Raw genomic sequence first — 21,443 nt, 5'->3', positions numbered from 1 at the left:
GGAGCACTAGTAAAGAGGTAGATGTACTTCTGATTGTGGCTAATTTTTCTGGTTTTGCTTGTAGGGAAGTTCTATTTTGTGTTCAGAGTAAAAAGGAAGGAAGGCGTTTAAGGTAGGGCGTGAGGAAGTGAAAAAGGAATTAGCATCCCCCTCTCTGTTTTAGTTGTGTTCTCTTGCAGTAGCTGGGTGCTGTGGAATTTTTATGTTTTAAGAATGTGTGCCAATGACTAGATTGGCTTGAGCCTGAAAAACGATAGCTTTTTCTCCCATCTGTGTCCTTACGGCCTTTGGAAAGGAGGAGAAACTTTGTTCACAAGCATTTGAAAATGGCGGCAAAGCCCCGGCCTGCAACATGTGGCTTGGTTTAGTTGCAACTACTGTTGCTGGGTTAGGTGATTATAATTTTATCTCATGTGGAATTTTTATTCTGTGCTGCTCTAAATGCCCAAGGAGACATATTCTGATCCTGGAACGTATGGCTATAGCTTACAAACGCCTTGTCACTTTGGTTCACTGGTAGATGACACTCTAAGCTGGATCACAGAGCGCAGGTCACCACTGTTAACTTGGTCACATCTGTGTTTTGTAAGGCTTCTACTAGCCCCTCCATCAGTAGTTGTTCTGTCTCTGAGGTGATGTAGAGCTCTGAGGAGGCAGAGTGTTTTGGTACAGGATTTGTGGTCCCCCAGAACAATGTAACATTTGCCCTCATGCATGTGCTGTGGAAAAAAAGCAAGTTATTTAATTGACAGCTTCTGAAAAAAGCCTAAATTTTTCTGCATGGTGGTGTTTGATTACCAGGAAGTGAGGCTTACTGATTTAGTGAGATGTAAAATTGCTAATATGCTTTTCCCAGTGCATTTCCAGCATAAATCTCAGTGTCCAGTGTCTAGGCATTGTGTCACCAACAACTTTATCCTCTCTTACATTTTAAGCGAAGTTGCCATAGAATTTACATTATTATGAATGTGTTTCCTGAGGTTTGATCCAGACAAAGATTTGGTGTTGTAAAGTTTGCTCTTGTATCACCCAAATAATGTGTGCTGTGTAGACTTAACTAATTTTCACTCTTTGTGCTTCAAGAATTGGCACCATCCGATTACAAGAAGCGCTATCCTGAAAATCAGAACTAGGAAGGACTTCTAGACCTGAGTAAGCCACCTCTGTACTTGGCAGGGATAGCTTTTAAGCGACTTGAGGTACTCTTGGGGCCTGAGGCAGTACTCTCAAAGTCTTTGTTTAATCCCACTGTGAAGCTAAAGACCATGTATTTGTCCACAAAACATGGCATGTGTTTATAACCATAGAAACAAAGCAAGAGTTCAGAACTACGAGTCTGTATGGGATCTCGTGTAATACTTTTGCTCTTCTCTATGTGAGATTACTGGTGATCTGCAATTCTAATACTTTTCTCCAGAATCCCCTGGTTTCGCTTTAAGCTCTCAACTGGTTTTTCAAGTGAAGTATGCCAAGGCAGTTCTGGTTTTTGCTCAGGTAAAAGACTTCATAATTCACTTTCTCCCTCACTCCCTTGTCACTCCCAGTGCTGTGGTTTGTGCATATGTATTAGCCTTTCATTTTTCTTATATTGAGGCTTTTAAGGGCCCAGACAACTACATTCAGCGGCTGGGGTAGCCTCTTCGGAGCCAACTAGTGAAAGGTTGAGTTCTCTGGGCTCCACTGCCATGTCTGAGTAAGTGATAGATCGAAGCTGAATGTGTTAAGAGATGTTCAGTTTATTACTGCTAACGCTTCTGTAATGCAGAAACAGGGATTTATTTAGAACAAATTGCAAGGCAAGGTCTCTGTTCTTACCATAATGCACGTTGCACTCTGGTTCTTTATCATAGTAATTTTTTTTTCCAGCACCAAGCATGAGAACTTCTGCTATTGTGTTAAATTTGGTAAGGGTTCTGGAGCTTTAATGAGCTCTTAATATACCAGCTAATGGTCTAATTAAAAGAAAGTGTTGGCAAGTCTGTCTTCGGTTTGGAAACAGGGGTGAGGTAGATCCATGGAAGAGCATACCAAGAAGTGTGCCTCCTCTGCAAAGGAATATTGTTAGTATGTTTGGAGCAGTAAATTACTAAGAGTTTCTGAAACATGCTTATGTTCCTGTAGCATGGGGAAGAACAAGGAAAGCAAATAATAAATACCTTGGTTCTCTCTTTCCCAGGGAGACTGCGGTTTCACATATTCATCCAAAGTGGCCATTCCCCCCTCCCAAATTCAATTGTTCTGTTGGGATACAGGAAGCATTAAGCTTATCTGTTTGGTTCAACTCATCCCTTTCAAACCTCAGTCATCTGCAGCTTTGGGGCAGTTTTTGGAGTCATACCCATTGCTGTTTCCCTTTTGGGTAACTTTTGAGGTTGCATCAGATGGATTCCCTGCTGAAGGGGAAACTGTGGATACCATCCGTATAGATTGAGGAGGAGAACTGAAATTCAAAAGGGAAGGTAGGAGATATAGAACCCATGCCATCTCTCCTTTGGCTTGTTTGGGCCTCTGCAATTCAGTCTTGCACTTTCATCCACTTGATATAAATTACCTTCTAGCACAACAACAAAATAAACCATTTTCAGTTTCTGTATGGAAAGTAAGTAAACTGAAAATAATGAGAGATACAATGTCTAATATAAAGTGAGGGAAGGTAGAAGCCTTGGAAGCGAAACCTCTTATTTTGGGTGGGGAGATGATGAGGGAAGAGAGTGTCATCATACTGGTGGTTCAGGAAGCCCCTAGTGTAAGCAGCGAGGACACACCAGGGAAGTAGCTTGAGTTGTTAGCTACTGAAGCAGCACAGAACAAGCCAGAGTGCTGTTCAGGTCCATCTATCCCTGTATCTCAAAGATGAAATAGGACTTCACTTGACTTGGTCAGAGGAGTTTTTGGTAGCGTAGACAATTCTGTCCATCCCAGCAAAGTGTCTTCTCATACCAGTTGTTAACATGAGGCCTTGGCACAAGCACTGTTGGCCAGGTTTCATTTCCCTGAAGAACCTTATGATGTCAGCAGAAATTACTGGGTAGACTTAATCTCCTCGTTTACATGAACACAACTTTTTCGTATGGATGGGCCTTGATTTCTCAGTCTTTGAAACGCTGAAATCTTGTGCGAAGGCTGTGGAGTTGCATTTTAAACATAACTGGTAACTTCTTCATTGGTGCATCTGTGTGTTGAAATTCAAATTTGAACCCACTTAAAATTTTTCTGTCAGTCTGAGGAACAAGAGCCTGTCACTTCTGTGCTGTAGTAGCATGTAAGATTTCTTCATTCTACTGCCATTTCTTGTTTTTCAAGTGAATCGTGAAGTAACATTATATATTGGCTGATGGGAAGCCAGTTGGAAATAATTTTTTTAAATTGGAAAACCAAATGAGTGTTCTCTTATGTCCCTCAGAAGCACTGCTCATGGTATCTAATGTCTGTTAGTAATTTCATAGGCAAAATTATGGAAATACTACTCAACACACTAATTTTCTACAGCTTTTCTAATTACTCGGTTGGTTTTTGAAGCGTAGATTTGTGCCAGGGTACACTGGGGTATATTTGAACAAAAGATAGAGCAATAAAACTGTAATTGTAATTCATGTATGGTCAACAAACAAAGCATTAATTTTATTAGTCTTGCTAGCAGTCTGTTTGAGGTGTGTGGGCCTTTAGGCCTGTGCTGCTTCGTTAAATGTCTTGCTCTGTTCTGTCTCCTCTGTCAGGCAGGGCCTCACATGGTGGTGTTAATGCAGATGTATGTGTATCTGTAGGTAATTAATTTTTAAAAGCTAAAGCCCAAAAAATGTATGTAAAGATTGCTTCAGTAGTTACTCTTGGTAAAGGTTTTAGATTCTGCATGGTATTATCTTCACCATAAAACAAGAAAAATGTTACTTAGCTTGTTAGTCAGCGTTCAGTTCTGAGCACTGGCACTCTGCACAGTCCCTGTTCCCTTGCATTAGTGATAATCCTCACAGCACCTTCCAGCACCTAAAGGGGTACAGGAAAGCTGGAGAGGGGCTGGTGAGGAGGGCAGGGAGGGACAAGACAAGGGGTAGCAGCCCTTGCCTGAAGGAGGGGAGATTTAGATTAGGTATGACGAAATAAGTTCTTCCCTGTGAAGGTGGGGAGGCCCTGGCACAGCGTGCCCAGAGCATCTGTGGCTGCCCCTGGATTCCTGGCAGGGTTCAAGGCCAGGTTGGATGGGGCTTTGGGCACCCTGGCCTAGGGGAGGGTGTCTGTGCTCATGGCTAAACAGGTCCTGAGGTCCCTTCCAATTGAAACCATTTTATTAGTCAGACAATGACTGCATCTACATGTTGTTAATGCAAATATAAATAGTTTTAAAATTTACTTCTCATTTGATTCTCAGCATCTCATGAAGACTTGGGCTGAACTTTATTTCGTATCATGACAGAGCAGAACTGTGTGATGAGAAAATGTGTTTTGGTGTTTAGAAGCCTGTAAGAACACTTACTGCTTTTTTGTGATGTTGCTGTTGGGTAGAGCTCAGACTGGTTTTAGCCAACATAAACGTGTTTCTAAATCTTAACTTTTTAAAGTCTCAGTTGGAATTTTGAGGGTTTAACACTTCATTGCACAGAATCTTGTTGCCATGGGTTTTTTACTTAAGTTTTTTTGTGTATATGTATTTAAAAATACATGTACAGTCAATGATTATTTACTTAACCTTGAGGAAGGAGAAGTAAAGAATGGTAATATGAGATACTTCAAGGTGTGTGGTATCCAGCATGCTACAGAATCTGTTTTTTCTCTGCCTTTGTAAGGATCAGGTTTACTAATTTAAAGATCAATTAAAGACAGTTCAAGGTCTGCTGTATTTTGTCAGAGCAGCACAACTAGACCACATATGTAACTTCACCTCTCCACACACCCCCCTTATCTGTTTTGGTTACTTCTTTGGATGTGCATGTCTACCAGTGTTACTATTTCCCCCTTATTTGATTAAAAGGAATTTAGTAGGGTTTTTTAATCACACACAATATTAATGGTTACTCTGAATTTCTCCTCATTGTGTTGTCTAAGAGAATACTCATCAGCAAAAGAGCTGCATAAAACCTTTGGAATAAGGAACTGCTGTCCCTTGAAATAGCTACTGTTCTGACTCTCTCTTTCCCTCAGTAGAAGCAGAATGTAGCTGTCCAAGGAGAGAGAGAGTATCTTCTTTTGCTGTAAAGATGGAAAGATGAAACTGCCACAAAGAACAGGTAGTGTTATTGTAAATGTATACACAATTGTTCTGCTCCCTCCCAAAGAATTGTTGAAGAATGCTGGGAATAGTTGCCACTTCTGAAAGGTTGTCACTACTGTAGAGCACCATTCTTTAGTCTCTTCTCAAAAATGTATTAGAAAAGCAAAAAGGGGGCAATCTTTCTGGCTCTCCTTGTAGTATTTTGTTCAGAGTCTTCATTATGTTGACTGTTAGAGGTCTGATATGTAAAATAGGAAAGGACCTGCTTTTTTAGTTAATTTGCAACTGAAATAGCAAAGGATTTGTTAAAAATTCTCCAAAGCTGTTTTATACTGGATGTGCAGTGCAATGACTGCAAGGATGGGCTGTGTTTTGGATATGTATCAAACATAGCAAATCTGTAATTTAAGGTATTGCAGCTGACCATCTTGAAATGCTTGCAAATCCCTTCTCTGAAGAACTGCATCATGATTTCTTCTCTCTAAATCGACTTCTCTTTTTTTTAACCCATTATCTGCTTTTCCAGCAGTCTTAGGTGGAACCCATCTGTATAGGACTGCCTTATCTTCCTCCTCTTTACCTAGGACCGCACACCGCCCCCTTGCAAAAGAAACAGGATTTGGCTTACTTCTGTACATATTGACCTGTGAATTTGAACTCCTGATGTTCAAGGAGCTATGCCTTAGGGAGGACTGTTGAGCTAGTCCAGGAATGGTTTCTGTACGAGCTGTAAAAGCCCTTCTATTTCAGGTGACCATTTTACATTCTAAAACCAAATAACAGAGCAGCTTGTTTGCACAGTGGATTGTGAGGCTTTGCAGCTACTGCTCTTTTTCCCTGTAAAGCTTTTTGGGGTTGTTTGGTTTTTTTTTTTAGAATTTAAAAGACTTGATGAGCTTTGTTACTTATTTTCAATTAAAACTTTTCATAAAATCTAATACTGTGCAGAGTTTTACATTGGTACACAGAATAGTTACTCTATTAGCATAAGTGTCTCCACACGTGCAGAAGGCCCATATTTTAGGATTATCATGAAGATGTCAGTATTTTCTGCTGTAGTAATCTCTTTCCACGTACATGAATCCTGGGGCCTTCTTTGCCCCATCCATTTTGGAGCAGTGTCAAATTTGAGGCTGTACTTCAGGGGTTGTTTGGTATTACTTTCCTGTCCTGTTTTGAGACTCAAGCAGGTATTTCTTCACAGCTTTGAGTAAGCTCTGCTGCCCTCAAGTCTTGTCCAGAGGAATAGTGGATTCTGCTTCATCACTACACAGACTATGGGAGTTAAGCTGGCAAAAACACTTCCTTTTCTTGTAGCTTGTTTGAACCATGGCAGCCAGGTAAAGTGAGATTCCATTAAACAGAATTATGAGGTCACTGTCTGCAGCCCAGTCTGGCTTTGTAGATGGCAGCGACATCCCATCTCTGATCAAAAAAATGATTTGATTTTGTCACAATTACTGTCTGCAAATAGCTCAGCCATGTTTGCTATAGGAGTTAAAGTAATTTGTTCCCCCAGTGTGTGTTTTGAGTTCTGGTGTGCCTTTTCAGTTGGGAGCCCTCAGATCTAGGACTTTTGCTTTCCAAATAGGTTATTTAGATCACACAATTACTAATATGACTGAATACATGAAATGCATGTGGACCCAAGTACCCTTAAAATCTTCTGTAAGATAAATTCTATCTGAGGGTTTTTTTTTTTTTTCCTGAAAGCAATCTGCAGCTTTACTGTACAGATCCTGTCTTGGTAAAAGAAACACTACTTAACTTAATTATTAGTGTTAATGAACATGCTGTACTTGCTAATGTCAGGTAGAATCAAAGTTGTTTCTTTTTATGCTTGACAAACGTGACAGTAAATGTAGTTCTGACTGTCATGTCTGAGTGAATCAATGGTGTGTGCACGAGGAGTTGCTGGCAATAACCTGTAGTGCAGAAGCAGACTCTTCTTCCTGTCTTTCAAGCATCTTCTGCAGGTACTGCTATTGCTAAAATGCTACGTGCTACTGATATGTCAGGTGCACATGCTCCAGATCCCACTCTGTAACTGATGAGCATCTTGTAGTTTCCCCTTGTGCGTTTATCTCTTTAAAGGTCTCTTCTGCTCTTCCAGAAACAGATACGCTTCTGTCCAAGTGTGTGATGCTCACTACTGAATGTCTGTGGCATTAATATAAGAAGACATAAATAGAGCAAGGCCTCTGCAAAAACCAGATCTCTTTCCATCATACAAACTAAACTGGTGTTTGGACATTTTTGGAGAGAAAATCTGTAATGGCTTCCTGGAGCTCAGTGTGTACTTGAGACTAAGGAGTACATAAAGTACCCTCTGAAACTATCTCCACAGGAAATTGAGACTCAAATGCCCTTGTCTGTCTTCGAAGTAGAATGGTTACACTTTAACACGTGTGTGTATCTGTAGGTTTGTACCCAGGTTGTGTTTTTATTTGACAAGGAAGGTTCAGATGCATTCAGATGCGGGACAGTTCTTTTCAAAAGCTCAACTTTCCCCAGAGCCAGTGGAGGAAATGGGAAATAGGAGTTAAGTCAGCTGAAATCGTTTTGATCTTGTTGCAGTGCTCCTCTGGTTTTGCAAGTTACAGAGAGGAAAATAATATCTTTTTTTCCTTGAAACATAAAAACTGAGCTGGTTTACAGAATTAAGGGATATATACAAATAGCTATTCCTGCTTACTTGCTATCATTTGACCTTTCTGTAGAAAAACTATAGTGATGAGTTTGCTGTACAAAAACATTTGTCCAAAGAGTCATGGGGAGTATAAACATATTTGATAATTATTTTAGTTTTCTTAGGAGATAACTTTTACCTGGGATTGGTCAGCTGGGGAGTCCTAGTGCAGATTTTGGGCCAAACACATGTAGGTAGTATTGTTCTACCACTGCCCTCATCGGTTACCACTGCATTCACTTGATTATTAGAAATGGGATGTCAGGAAATTCTGCTCTGATTAAGTCTTTTGGCACTTTAATTCCACGAGTTATTTCATTACTGAGAAAGAAATGCCCAGGCATTTTCAAAGCACTGATGAAAAACTCTTGAACTTGCCTGCAAACTTTCAGATAGATTTCCCCTCTTAGAAAACCTTTTCTCTGTGTTCTTAATTTTTGCATGTTTAATCAAAGAATAACTGGAGTAATTAATTAAGTTTGACAAGCAAATTGTCTTCTATTTCACAATACCATTCTTTTAGCTCTCTGGCAGTGGACAAAATTAAATCTTTAATAGAAATCTTAATGTTTTCACCAAGAAGAAGTGGAAAATGTTATGTATTATGTAGAGTGTTACCTTTTCTTGCTTACAGGGCACAGACATTATAACTAGTAGAGCATCGGAGAGGTGACAGTATTGTGTGTTGAATGCTTCCATTGATCTGACATCTATAATGGCAGTAGTTAAAACTGCTCAGAGTGAATCCATTTGCTTTTCTTTTTAAAATCAGGTTTTTGTCTTTTTGCTGAGATTTACAAGCTATTTTTAAATAGAATTTTACAATGTTCTTCAGCACCTTTAAATTTTTTTCTCTTGAGTTCCAGTATTTCAATGGACAGTGTTCTGTTGTGAGAAGGTGGTGCAATGTATTTATGTGTTCTGAAGTATTGTCAGAAAGATGCATCATGGAATCAAACAGTGATACTGATTCAGAAACCTTCAGTCTTGATTCCTGTTCTGTGGAACTCTGAATAGTTTAAGAACTGAAATAGTTTCAAGACTCCTGTTTATAAAAATTCTTAGCCTCAGCTTTTCAATTATTGAAGTAAAAGCTGTGTTGAAAAAATTGCTAACAGTTATTTGGAGCTGACTACTAGAAATGGTTCTCAGAACCCCCAGATTAATTGTAAGATGAGGATTTACCCCATGGAAGTGTTGTGGTGCTGTTAGAGTTTTGTGTTTTGGGGTGTGGTTGTTGGGTTGGTAGTTGTTGGTTTGGTTTGGGTGTGTGTATGTCCCTCTCTTCTGAAGGGCCTTAAAAAGAAGCTCAGCACTTGCTCTATTCGATAGGGTGGATTGAATTTATCTTGCTGGGACTGGGTAGTGCTTTGGCTGAAATTCTTTCTTCCCATCTTTCATATTTTAATAGGGGTATTAGATTTTTTTTTAACAACTTAATTAGTTCTGAAAGAAACTTATGTTTATGTAGACAGACTGTATAATGCTTCTGGCTCTGGGTATGCTTGCATGCTTGATACCAAGGAAGGAGGGGATATGCTACATCCTGAAAGCAACTTTATCTGCACTTAATTATATTTTCACCCTTTTTTTTCTGCAGCATCTTCTTCCTTTGGAACAGTAGAGGGTAGGTGAAGCTTTTCTAGAGACATGCAAAGACATGGCTAGCAAAATGGCAGAGGTGGAAGTGCCTTTGGCTCTTGTTTTTTTGTCCTTTAAAGAGCGAGGCAAATAGGAAGAAAGATCCGTTGTTGATATTATGAAATGGGCCCTCACTGTAATTAACAGCCTGGGAATTTTGCTGCTTGCTTTTCTTATCCCCGAGTTGCAAAAGCTTGCTGTCCTGCTGGGATTTCTTTTTGGAATGCAGAGGTGTGTTTGAGCTAAAAGCATGTGCTTTGCCTAATAAGCTTTCCTAGCCATTGAGCCCAGCTGGCTGCTGCAGTCTGTATTTGTTTTGTCTTAACTAATTTTTATATCCATGCCTTAAATTAAACTAACACTTTTTGTATTAAATGACAAACGGAGCACAATGTCCATAAATGAATCCAAACACTATAATCTACTAATTTTTGTTTTCAGTGGGGAGCATTATGTAATCAAGCAGCCTACTAAAAAGGAAGATGTGGAAATAATACTGGTGGCATGTAAACGGTGCTGAAGTGATCAGCCTTTGCTGGAGGGAATGTTTGTATTGAATTTAGGAGAGGAAATGCTCAACCCTAAGTAGAGAAGACAACTGAAGAGAGCAGGGTGTGGCTGGTCAGCACAAAATACTGTCACATCACGGTATCTTTTGCTACAGAAGATAAGTGCCTGCCTTCAGTGTGTAGTCTCTATCAATGAGTTAATTGTCAGGGTTGCTGCATTCCTGCAGCTACCTCTGAAGTTGGTAACAAATTCCAGGCATTTTCTGAAATTCAGCCATGTGTCTTTCAAGCCTAATCCAAATTATGAATGACCAGAGTAAATGTTAGAGGATGAAGCATGAGATAGAAACTCTCTTTCAAAATAGTCAGGACTCTGTTTAAAAATCTACATCAGTGACACAGTATTGATGCTGTAAGATTGTTCATCTTACAGCAAATGTTTAAAGAACTTTAAACATTGTTTTTCTTACATCTGCTTTTGTTTTTCTGTCTCAGTTGCTAATGATGGGAGATGCTTTCTTGATGATGGGGAAAACATTGGCCAGTGGGAAAAGGAATACTTCTTTTCTGTTCTGTGGTTGCCCACAGACTTCGTGACTGTTGGGTTGTATGCCCTTAGCTGTAGACAAAGTCTTACTGTGGCTGAGAGCTGTAATAGATACAATACTGTCACGTGGGCTTCACTCTCAAGAGATGCAGAGCTGTAACTACATACAGGACTAGTGCTACACCATCTTCAGTGCTCTCCTTAGTGCTGCTCCTACACTTCTGCCTGTCTGGCCTTGTGGGTGACAGCAACAGTGCTGGTTCTGGCACAGCTCCCCTCACCTCCCCAGCTCCTTCACTGCCGGATTGGGCTATGCACCAGTCTTCCTGCTTCCCTCCTCCAGACTGGCCATGCCTGGGCCGGGTTTACAGCTGCAGTTGCCCCACTCAGTGCAGACATAGAGGAGAGAAGTAGGCTTGCCTCTTCTCTGGCTGTCTTGCAGAGTATGAACATTATTCAAACCAGTCAAATACACAAAGCTCTGGCCACTTCCCACTCTGCTGCTGGGTGCCAGAGGATTTTTCTTACAACATTCAGCAGCTGCTTGGTACTTGAATAAAAACCAAACAACGCCACAACAATAATAAAAACAGACAACAACAAACCTACACATCTTTTACACTGTTTGGATGTTTATTCTCACCATAGTAAAGACAGATACTTTTCTTCTAATGAATTCATGTAGTTTAAAGGTCCTGTGAGTAGAAGCCTCTCCCTTTGCTGCTAGGGTGAGTGGCATCTGACCTGCACATAAACACTCTCCTGTTCTCATATTCGTTGTAAGCAAGCAGTCTGAGCTGGGTCAAGATGAAGATTTGAATCTATTTGATAGTTCTCCATGTTGCTCTTCAAAGCATTGCATTCCAGTGAGGCTCTGGACCTTTTTTTTCTTTACACAAATGTCACTGGACAGATCTAGGGCCTGGATGTCAACTCTGTTCACTTACAGGTTTGCCTCATGTTTTAACTGTGCCTGATCAGAAGCAAACTAAGTTTCCTGAAGTCAAAACTACTGTTGGTGCCATGTCAACAATATACAAATAATTGCATTTGTAATTACACTATTTTAAAAGGGCATGCTTTTGCACATGACTAAATTTAAACCCTCCTACCTTCCTCCCTCTGAATCCCACTCCTTTTAGTAAAGTACCAAATAGACTGTTAAGTCTGTCTAGAGAAACTAGATGAGTTTCTCTACACTCAAAAATCTCAATTCAGAATTTGTCTGTTTAGGTCTTCTGAACAAAGCAATGGCACCAATAAGTGAAATCTAGCCTGTTAAGGGCCTACAGGCATTTATGAGAACATATGGCTTTTTACTTAATGCTGTTGTTTGGTACATTGAAGAAAAGAAACCAAAGTATTGTTGTGTGGTTGGATATTGCAGGGAAAAAATATCAAGAGTATGAGAAGGAGCTCTCTTAAGCTGTGGCCAGCAAAGTAAAAATAGGAAAGAAATGAGAACTTCTCCTGTGAGGTTTTCATCCTTCACTTCTGAGGGGAAGGTCTCAGCATTATAACTGAAACTTAAAAATACTAAAAAAGCAGTGTTTTTAACAGTCCTGACACGAGGGATAGAAATTCAGAAAGTGCTTCACAGTCACTGTGACCTTTACAGTATTAACCTTGCCAAAAGATTGCAGTTGCAGCTTCTCAGCACTCTGAAACCATCCAGAAATGGTGTCCTTGGTTTTTTTGAATTTCCTGCCGATGTATATTTGAAGTTGGATAGTATGGGAGAGATAGGAGAGGTCAACCACAGAATACAAAGTTTGTTTATTACACTGGATGTTCAGTGTAAACAGCCGAGTAAAGTTAAAAATGCTTCAAATGTAACGAACTTTAAATGCTCTTCTGTGTCTTCATGGCTTGGAGGTAATTAACAAAGTGCTGGTGGTATCAGGGGCTGGGGAAAGGGAGCAGACAGCTGAGTCTTTGTAGTTCCATGTTCCTGAAAGATGGCAAGTATTTGTTAGGGCAGCATTTTTTTTCTTAACATGCGGACAAGATGCTGTAAGTGCCAAATTGACAATGTTCTGTGATGTGGTTTTGGTTTGTGTTGGGTTTTGGGGGTGGTGTTTGTTTCTTTGGAGGGATTTGTGTGACAGGTTGGAGGGTTTTGGTTGCTGCTTGGTGGTTCCATTTAGGTGATTTCAAATTTGCCCACTTGGAAACTGGTCTTTATGCAAGCCTTCCTTGCACACCAGAGCCGGGATTTCATGTGCTCTGACCTTGAGAGGCATTAACAATTCAACTGCACCTCTCCTCCCAATTCATCAGGTAAAATGAACACATTTTGCAAAACAAGTTAATGTTCCAGATAGAGAATGAAGTGTTAAAACAACATAATTGGCTGTACATCCTATGTAAAAAGACAGAAGCTCTTAGCTACGAAACTGTCGCTGCCTTCTTACACACACTGCAATTAATAATTATGCTGTGAGACCACAGCAATCTTCAGATGGATAAAAAAGAATAAATTTTTGCTCTGAGAGTGCTTATTTCCCAGGCTTTTTCCCCCCTGAAGATGGTTTCATTCATCTTAGCAGTTTGTGTGTGAAATCCAAACCGCTTTTCCCAGAAAAGGTATTTTGGGTTCATACTGCTTTAATAACAGTTTCTAAGCTGACTTGCGTGTCTGTAGAGTTCAGAACATCCATCTGTATAAATTTAAAGTCTTCTAAAGGGTAAATTTCAGTTCTGCCTCTCTTACCTCCATAACTTTGGGTTTGCAAATTCACATTGAAGTTTTTTAGTGAATGAAAGGCCTCTAGTAAAATGAATTATTAATTTGTTTTGTACTGAGGTATGAGGAAATAGTAAGCTTCAGCTTACTAAATATCAAAGCATGTTCTGTGCAAGCATACTGAGGATTTGCTTTCATTCTCTGCATGTTCTTAGGCAGTAATGTCCTAGTTGGCTAGAGTATACGTACGTATACAGCTAGATGAACATAAATACGTCCTCAGGTGCTGATGTCTTAATATCATAAGCAGCACTAGACAAGCAAAGCTTCTAGTTTGTCCATTGCAGTTCCATTTTATGCTTCGTGCTAGTGAAGGCACCTTTTGTTTTGTCTTATTTTCTCTGAGAGACTCACTCTGAAACTCAGAGGATGCACTACTTCTGTGATGAACACAATTTAGTGTGTATGGATTAATGGTCTTTTTCTGTGTCAGCGCAGTTTTCTGGCATGTTTTTAAGGGGAATGTGCTGCCTGGGAATGGTTTGTGGTGCTTTGGGCAAGTCTGTCTTTGGAAGGAGAATCAGCACATGTTCTGTATAGCTCTTGTAAAACCAAAAGGGAAGTTTATTTTATTGTTTTGCAAGGGTTTTTCTTGTAGATGCTGTGAGGGGACTAGAACTTGTCTGCAGCTCTTACTAGACAAAGAGGAAGTTTTATTCTTATGGCAAGAAGTGAATTTGGCTTGTATGCCTGTTTTGTTAAATGTATCATCATTGAAACCCACAATTGTCAGAAAAGTGGTAAGCAGTGGGGTTAACTTCTGCACTACCAGCTGGCTTGCTTTGCTACAGTAAATAAAATCATCTGTAATAACTCTTTAAAGCCTTGACAGAATGGTGCATAACTCACAGGAGGCTTCCAAAAGCAGAAATCTTTTCTACCAGACTAATGCTCTTTGGTTAGGGTCCACAATGGATCTACCCTTCTTAATGCTGCATTGTTTTGTTGGTGGCTTGGGGTTTTTTTAATAAAACAAATAGCTGCTAATAGATGCACTCTTGTCACTCTCTTGCTGCTCATTGTCTGCTGGTCTCCTTTTTTGATGAGAGTATTTGTCTCATAAATAAGTCATGCCACAGAGAATCTGTGCTGTGGCATCGTTGTGTCCATCTTTCCTACTAGCAGAATTGCTTTGACTTTGATGTGGACTAATTAAATTCACATATTTTTATGGGCATCCTAGAGTAGTTAAAGAAAAGATAGCTGGAATGTCAATGCTTTTCCAAATGAGACTGTAGGACTTGCTTAGGGCTTTGATCCCAGTATCCTAAAGTTTCATTTCCCTTTTATTTCTCAGAGAATGCTATCTGGAGCATTCCCATCAAAGTAGTATGGCAAACTTCCCAAGAGCATACCTGTTTTCACAAGAAGAATTGGATTTCTTAGTTTTAAGCAGGGCAAAACAATCTCTGCAGCATGGGCTGGGTTTAGCAAGGCTCTGCACAGCATCAGCCAGGTTCGGCTGTTGAGCCTGCTCCTCCAATTGCTTCCCAAGTCACGTGCTGACAGACTAGATCAATACATTACCTAATAGGACGTTTAAAAACACTTCCCCGATTTGCTGACGTGGGGGAATGGTGAGGTAAGGTAATGGATTTTTGTAGTGGATCTCAGAACACACTCCTGCAGTACTGGCAAGCCTCGCGCGCTCGTGTGAAATTCTCCTCTGCAGTGGTGCATTGCAGGAAATAGATAAAACCACCACACAGAACACAGCCATCCATCGGGTATATGCAGGGAGAGACACACTCATTTGAACCTCCAGCAGCTTACAGGTTTTCACAAGGCAAATAGGCTTTCCACTTGTAAAGGAATCTTGCTGTAGAAGGACGTGAAACTTAATTCGAACAAGATCCATTATTTAAATGGTTTAAAAACATAATAGGCTCTTAAATATATCTTTATGGAGTACTTGAGAAATCATTTAGATTTGTAAATGCTTATGGTGGGGCTGAGCACCTACCAAAGGAGAAGGAAATAAGCAATTGCAGCAGTCATTTGAATTCAGAACTGCTTTGTTCTTGTTGAAATGCAGCTTTTTACTACAATGACCATATATGAGGAAACAAAAATTACATCTTCAGAATATCTTTCTATTTTCTCCCCAAGCTTCTGCTATCTCTGGAATTGTGCAACTTTTTTTTTCTCCTAAGTTTCATTTCAGCCTTTTACTCACTGTTGTTATGTGGAACAAATTGGAAAAAGTTGTTTACTTTAAAAAAAATTAAATCTGTTTTAATGTCCAGTTCCTGGCACAGCATATCCAGAGTAAGGAGAGCAGGGAAAAAAATCTTGTGTGTACGGGTTAAATAACGAGTTAGACCTCTGATTCACCCCCAAACTCAATTCTTAATTTCATCAAAGCTCTGAAGTTTCAGATTGACTTGCACTGCTCTCTTGAGAAGAGCCCTTGAACTAAAGCTGTGGCTTTGGAACTTGGATAGACTTTGGCTACAACATTGTTCTGTGCAAGAACATGTCTTCAGTGTAGAGTTGATCCAGAAAAATGCACTGTCTCTCTTCTGAGTATTGTCCATACATGTAATCGCTTCAGTCTGCTGCTTTCTCCCTTCATTTGGAGATGGTAGCACCTACGATTAAGCCAGTGGAACAAATAATATGAGTGTTCCTCATCAGCTTGAAGTCACCTGCTTTAGTTGAGAAAAATACATGTTAGGTGCAAATTATGAGATGAAGCAGAACAGTTCAAACCAGCCCCTTTCTGTAGGAAGGGGACAAATAAAATGAGTTTACTGATGTTTTCCACTCTGCTGTTGAGTGCAGAGCCTCATTGGTGCTTTGATCTCATTAAATGAAAGACAACATTAAAAGAAAGTCATTATTCTTGTTCTGAATCCTTGGGAAAAATTACTTGAAGTAGCTCACCTAGGAATGGGAAAGGTTGCTTTAGGATAGGGTGATCCTAGAATGTGACAGCATATTGTGTTAGCAGCTAGTAGATCAAGTTTAGTAGATGAGAACTAAAGTATTTGTCCTCAACAGGTCTGGTTCTTTCTGGAAGAAATGCTTCAAGAAGGCGTTTCTGACTCCTGTAGATCAATCTTTGTATGAATTCATCCGGTGTTTGTGGATAAGGAAGGGAGGAAAAAGGGGTTGTCTTTAATGAAATATCTTCCAGTGTTTGGTGGGTTAGACTTTTTTGGTTTGTTTTTGGTTTGTGTTTTATTTCTGGGCTAGTCTTGGAGCAGCTGTAGTAGGTTTAGGTACGGGGGGGAAATGGCCTTTAACACTGTTCTCTAGTGCACGAAAGAATTGAGAAACGTGTGTGGGGTCAGAAAGCCCAGCCATATTAGTTGATACTGGCTGTGTATACAAGTATTTTTAAAGTTTTTATGGAGAACCTGTTTACTCTCTTTTCCTTAATGGACTCAAAGCTATTTCACACTTACTTCTTTCAGTTCAGATCAACGACTCTCCACATCATGTGCTGCTGCTTTGTGAAAAGTCACTCATGTTTCCTCACCAGTGATAGGGAATGAGCTCCGGCCAGTTTAGGGCTGGGACAGTATTGCCATGTAAATGAGTTATTAATGTGCTGATTCATGGTGCTCTAGAGCTGCTCAGTAACATCCATTCCAATTTGGTGGTACAGTCTAGAGAAGGAAAGCCAATGCTTTGATTGACTCACAAGCTGGCGGATGCTGGGATATTACCTGTTTTGTGGGAGTTCCAGGCTTTTCACCCTCTCATCTTGTGTGTTACCAAACATCCCTCTCTTACTGCTTATGCCCTGTGAACTTGAAGGGTTCGCCTTTGCATTCCTCCTGTGTCCTGTCTCTGGATCAGTGTTTGTTCTTTGTTACTGTTCACTTTTGCACAGAGCATGTGTCTGGTGTGCAGCTGACTCAAAAAACACGATACCTCGTGTCATCGTCCCGCCTTTTGAGCAGAAAATAAATACAATTGTTTGGTATGTCCAAAGGCAAATACTATGAGGTGTCCACAGTCATTTTTGTGGTTAATTTTACACTTGAGAAGACATGTTAAACAACTGGAAATAACCTAATTGACCTCTTTCTTTCCTTTTTGAACTCAGTTCTACCATTTTTATTTCTCTGGATGGGGATCATGGTCCAATCAAAATACTTGGCCAGCAGTGCTTTGGTTCCTGGAGGGTTAGCCACAGTGCTGTTGTGGCAAGCCATTGCTCCTACAGAAGGTAGTTCAGGCAGCTTTATTAATTAGGGTAAACTCCCGTTCTCTCCAGCTTCCAGACAATTTGTCAACTGGGCATCAAGAGCACCACAGAACACTTAGAAGAAGTTTTTCATTGCCAGGTGAGGAAATGGAGATAATCTGTCAAAACAAAAGGAAATAGGCAACTAAAAATGATTAGGAGTGGTGTGCTTGTAAAACTTTTAGACTAAAAGGTATTAATTGAGCAAATCATTCAAAGTATTCTGATACTGGCCTCAAACCCCACAACTCTTGTTTCCTTTGTGTGGTTCTACTGTATCTTCCCTGAAGATGGGGATGGGGCAGGAGAGAGGGGAATTGCTTTCAAAATTTGAATTGCAGACAATATTTATTCTTTCTCTGGCAGTAGGTACTCTCAGAATCAGGGTTAAATCAAGATAAAATGATTCTGAAGTACGAAAGAGTGAGTTCAATATGTGTGCTACTTTACCTTATTGAAAGGCAGGTAGTTTGTGCCTTTGCTGGGATGTATCATCTTAAATGAGGTGTAATGGAGAAGTTAGATCCATTTGGAAGAGGAAAAAGTTTTTACAGTTTGTTTTCTAGCATCTTGTGTAGTGTGTTCAGGGTTCTTAATTTTTCCTTCTCTTACAGTTTTTTCACTTGCAGACAGAAGTAGGTTTTTTTGGAATTAGTCCTGGTTAATCCAATCTACAGAAGGACAGAGAGCTGCTCAGATGGTCATAGAGGTATATTTTTGTTTTCACTCAGTTTGAGAAATGTAATGCTATTTAGGCTGTTTAATCTTTAATTATAAATTGTGATATTGTTGTCTTAAAACTTGCCCTGAGATGGTCAGAGCCACATGTCCTGTTTGCAGACAAAGAAAGTTGTGTGGACACCTTCTCTAGCTGTGCATGACAGCAGTATGGGAGTCAGCAAATACCAGCTTGCAGAACGAGCACCTTAGATTCAACGTTTGCTGTTAAACAGACCTGAAATACTTAACTGCCTTTTTCTGCTGCTGTCTAAACAAACATTTAGAATGCCTCAGTTTTAGAAGTTACCCGTACTTGGCTTCTTTTAAGGTGACTTTCTGAACACTTCCTAAACCATAACATTCTGTAACTAGTGAAAAGTTTTGCTAGTAGCAATAAAACCTTTACTGGTACCCCTGACCATTGTGGACCTGAAAACAATTTACAGTGCTAATAGCTTAATCTTTTTAAAAAATAATTGACATTTGTAATAGGACAATGTCATAATCAAGTCTTGGTTGCAGGAAGTGAGTGAACAATACTTAAGTTGATTTTTATTTCTTTTAAAGTTGATGTGTCAGAAATGCACACTGACTCAGAGTAACTCTGAATCATCCTATCAGCATGTGGAGGAGTGATTTATATGCCATACCATGGAGAACTCCAGAATCAATTCTTTTTGTTTCTTGAAACCTAAGAACGTGGCATTGAAGTTTCAAGTATTTAATTACATGAAATATCCCACTCACCATCCTGATGGATGATGGGTCTGTGGCATACCTGCCTTAGCACAGCAGTACAGTGGATCTTGAAGTTAATGTAGACTAAGAAGTGATAGAAATGTCATAAGGCAGATTTGACCTGAATTTGTTACTCTTGAGGTGCAAAGAGCAATCAAGGGTAATAAAGCTTGTCAGCTGTGGTTTAATACTGACTTTCTCCTCCCACAAGGCAGTAGAAACACTGTGGTTGGAATTGCTGTAGGGTCTCCATCTTCAGTGAAGAAAGAAGCAGTGGTTGGCTCTATGACCTTTTGTGAGTCTCTGTACTTTTTTCTTTCAGTACATAGGCTGTGGGCAGCCATTCCTCACTCAGCAGAACGCTGCTGTACCTACACTACATTTGGACAAGAATTAGTTGCAACACAGATGTATAAGAGTAAAAATAAAAGTGGCCCCAGGGTATGGTCTAGACATGGCAAGGTGAAGAGGAGAGGCAAAAACTGGCAAGGAGAGTTGACTGTGCCTAAAATGTGCACGTTAAGACCAGGAACTCTGTGTATGTGAGGAAATTATTAAGTTTCCCTTCAGTGTCTTGCTCTGTGGTCCAGTAGGGCATTTGCTCTTCATATCTGAAAAGTTTCAGTCAAAAGTCTCTGACTTTTCTGTTTTGGGGGGTTAATTTTTTTTTTATTTCCCTTACTCTGCTGTAAAACTATTTAACACTGTAAACTTTAAATCACTCTCTTTGCTTGTGTTCATGTCCCTGTAAGGGATGAAGAACTCAAGAAAGCAAAGTTTTCTTCTGGGAGCTGTCACAGGTTCTTCAAGCTCTGGGCAAGTGGCCTCTCCCCCCAGTGTGTGGAAGCATCACCAGGAAACGGGGATAGAACCTAAAATAATGTTTTTATTGTATCTTCTTATATCTAGTTTTAACTCAAAGCAGGTTTAAACATAGAAACAAAATTTTAACAGGAGGGGCAGAGTATAAGAATGGCAGATACTCTGCTTCCAGGCCAGTTAACATTAGAATTGTTAAATCTTGCTGCTTGGCTTTAGGACTAGCAGCTTCTCCTGCTTAAGTAACTGCTATGCTGGTTGGGCTGAGGTTAACTTTGGAATAGTTTCTCAATCCTACTTCAAAATTCAACAGCCATGAGTGGGGACTCCTCAGTGTCTCTTTGAGCCTGGAGTTCACCTTCTTACAAGCCCACTTCAGTACTGCCTTGGAAGGAGTAGTTTGGGCTGAAGTAACGCTTCTGCAGCACTAATCTTCATCTTGGAACAAAGCAGGTTACGGTGACAAACTCGTATATGGAGAGAAAATTTCCCACTTAGACCTGTGTACAGAACACAGGTCTGTATCTAGAGCTGCAGAAAATCCACCTCCATCTGTGTAGGCAGAGATTAAAGTTCTTCCTGAAGAGTTAGAGGTGTGTTGGGGCTGGGAAGTGAAGCGTACCCCTCCAGACTTTCAATGATTATGGTAACATAAGTGCTTTCTCCTTTTACTTCTGATGGTGAATGTTAGGTGTTTTACACAGAAACTTACTTTAAAAGGTGGGGAAATTGAAGTAGATTTCTGTTGGGAAGGTTTGACTTTGCTGACGCTAAGGGTTTGTGCATGACCAAGCACTTGTTAGGGATCCAGTGTATCTCCTTTAAGACTACCTTAAGAATCTGCTGCTTTGAGGTACTTGTGAACATGTACGTTATGGCAACACCTTCCTTATGATCTTTTAACCTCCCAAGCCTTCCACTATCTTGTTAGTATTACCTAGTTCATCTTTTCCCTTGAACCTCTATGGTGAATATGGTTTGGGGACTCTGAAAGGCAGGAGGTCTTTGGCTTGCAGCTGAAGACAGCTCTGTTTTGAAAGTGCTTTCATATATTTAGTGTGAGCAGAAGAGGCAAGACTCTTTTTAAGTACCCTAATGGAAAACTTCTTAAAAAAGCCGTTTTTCTCTCATGCACAGTTAAATAACAAATAAGCTTCTAAAGCTACCTCTAAAATAGCTGGCAATGCAGGGGGATGGTTTGCAGTAGGTGAGGTCTGTTGTGTGCAGCTTGCTTTGCAGGGATAGCATATTGCTGCTTGAAACTGCCATTCAGATGCTCGAGGAGCCCATACTGCATGAAGCTGAAACAGGGTTTTGGATCAACTGATGCCCAGTGTGGACTTGCTTTAGGTGGGGCCTGAGCTGAGCCAGGAAGGGAGAGCAGGAGTGAGAACTGCCTGACAGAGAACTGCCAGGGTAAAGCATCACCCACTGGATGCATTCGCTTTCGCCACCGCTGTTTTGATGGTGGGGTGGTAAACTAATAATAAGCTGTTCTGACAATTTGGGAAGACTTGAAGTGTCAGCAGTGAAGTTTATTTGACCTACTGATGCCTGCTGCTTTCTTTTAACTCACTCCATATCACAGCTATTAACAATATCAGGAACAGGCAGCCTTTTAGACTCTCTT

The 21,443-nt window shown here is 40.2% G+C and overlaps 1 protein-coding gene across 1 annotated transcript in view; it reads left to right on the top strand.

Annotated features, from left to right (window-relative positions):
- The window catches only part of USP22 (ubiquitin specific peptidase 22), a gene marked incomplete at its 5' end in the record, with an annotated part of 107,719 nt that overhangs the window by 14,954 nt on the left and 71,322 nt on the right, over nt 1–21,443 (top strand). The gene's annotated exons all lie outside the window — the stretch shown is intronic.

Source organism: Gallinula chloropus (genome assembly GCF_964237585.1).
Source record: "Gallinula chloropus genome assembly, chromosome: 15".
NCBI lineage: Eukaryota > Metazoa > Chordata > Aves > Gruiformes > Rallidae > Gallinula > Gallinula chloropus.
Note: the sequence above shows the minus strand (reverse complement) of the source record. Positions and strands in the feature narration are given on the sequence as shown.